Consider the following 2498-nt stretch of genomic DNA (forward strand, 5'->3'; position numbering starts at 1 on the left):
TACAAACCTGTTGGCAATTAAGAAACCAATTAACCGAATTCTATCTAGAGATCGTCCTACTGCAAAAGCTTAAAACATCAGTGCCAGCAAAAATTATGGTGGTGATTAAGGCAAAAGGAGGCGAACAACATGTTGATTGAGATATTAAAAATTATATCCCATTTCACTCAGTGCCACTACCAAATTTTTTATAATGTTACAGTTTTTTCATAAGGGTTGAAGGGGGGCTACATCTCTTTGCAATCATTTTGCTACAACATTTTCCTGAATTTCTAGCACTTTTTGCCATCATATCTTTAATCAAGAACAAAGCTTGTTTGTGAAAAGATTTCTTAAGTTGTTTGGAATAGTGTTTGCTGCCCTATGGAAGATGGATATTTTATTATTTATCGTCAAAAGGGTAAACTTGAAATAATTTCATAAAATATTTTACCCAATAAAAAAAAATCGTGTACGAATTGCACAAAACAAAAACTAAATTACTTAGTAAACGACCCAATATATTAAGGGCATTACTTTGAGATATCTAGTAATCAGCATTTGGTAAAAATTACATTTTAGAATTCGACTATAAAAGTGTTACCAAAGTATATTTAACGTGTACATGAATTAATTAAATTAAATTATATTTTTTTTTGTGCTTTTACTGATAACTATGTAATTGTTTCATTTCTTTCTTTATTAAGTAAATTTTGCATCATCTTAAACGCTCTTAAATATAATATTTACAATTCTTTTTAATGCATTAGGTCAAAAAACTATCATATATACATTCAAAATATAACTAATAAATAAAAATATTTCACATAATTAACTTAGTACAACCATTAAACGGTGAAATGTATTAACTTCCACATACATATTATATAAGTTTATTCATGTATTCTGGTATTTGTTGATAAGACGTTATAAAATCAATTAGCGATATTATACATTGGCCAGTTATTATCAAAAATTCATAAATACTAAATTACTAGAATATTTAAAGGATGATCTAATTGTCTAAATTTGAAAATTCTAATGAAACCAGTGCTTGTTCAAGGGGCGAATACGTACTCAATTTTAAAAGTAAAAATTTTATTTAAACAGCTGGAAAATATCCCAGAAATCACCTCTTTAATCTGATCCGATTTTCCATCGTTTCGGCAAAGACCAAGGGGTGAAAATAATGGTCATACATAATCTTTTGGCTAATAAAAAAAAAATCCGTTTCAGGTATACGCCCAAAACCGAAAAATCTGTGGGACGATAAAGCGGGATCAATCGGAATATGTACTATGTATAAGACAGAACGCATATGACGTTTACGGATATAACACTCCAAATAACAAATGATTGGAAAACAAGTTGACAAAATTACGTGTGTAATACATCTTGTCTTATTACGAAAAGTCGTATTGTCAAAAGTGTTTTCAATAATGCATAAAAGGTTCGAATAAAATTACTCAATGCATATTTAAGATATATATTCGCGAAAAAAGTAATTTTTACCATGAAACCTCAATCCCTCCCTTAGCAAAGGTCTCCCTCTAAGCCGTCGATTTTATTATTGAATTAAGAAGAACGATCCTTAAATATTTACGTGTTTCGCTTCCGAAATTTAATTTTTTATGAATTTAACTTAGGAGCTAATATAAGAAAAAAGGGCAATACTAAAAACTGTGAAATCATTTTAATTTGGAAATAAGAATGAAGTATAATTAAATTCTTACAAAAATTTTCAATTCGAAAATGGTAACGCTTTGATAATATAAAAACGCCGACATTGGTTTTAATTTTTCTAAAATTTGACTTAAATACGCATAAAAGGCCGTAATTAGTCAGGATAATACAGTATTTTTTCAAGGAATGTTTATACCTTATTTTCTATTTTATTATTTCTCGATAACATCAAGTGGTCCGGTTTGGCCCCGAAAAACATCTTTTAAAACCATCGCAGCATTTTTAGCAACAACACCTAAAATGATTGCAGGAAGCATTGTTTTGTTGTTAGTCCGGTAGAAAAAAAATTTTAGTCGACGTATTTTTGTCATTCTGAGAATGTAAGATTTATGGAAGTTGCGAAGTTAAAAAATATGACATGCACTGCATTTTAGGTCTATAATTAGCTGTCCGCCTTTTTAAACTTAAAACCTCCTCTCTCTATCCCAACCAACACTAGATGATCAAATTGAAAAAATCATTGGTAAAATATATAGTTTTCATATAAGTAAGTGTATATTCCATCTTGCCTCAAACAAATACATCTGAGAGTCGGAACACATCACAAATATAAAACAAATGCAGGTGAAGCATCAATATTTTCAAACTCAAGAATTAAAACTAGTACTAAAATAACAATACTAAAGTCTAATAGATTAAGTTATTTCGAAAGTTACGACGTAGGGGATAGTGTTCTTTGTTAAAAAATATTCGCATAGAATTTAAAATTACAGATGTATGCTAAAAATTAACCACTATAAACATTTGACGAACCGGAAACTCCTAAGAAACAATTC

This window comes from Bactrocera latifrons, unplaced genomic scaffold (genome assembly GCF_001853355.1).
Source record: "Bactrocera latifrons isolate USDA-ARS-PBARC rearing strain unplaced genomic scaffold, ASM185335v1 scaffold_272, whole genome shotgun sequence".
In the NCBI taxonomy this organism is placed as follows: domain Eukaryota; kingdom Metazoa; phylum Arthropoda; class Insecta; order Diptera; family Tephritidae; genus Bactrocera; species Bactrocera latifrons.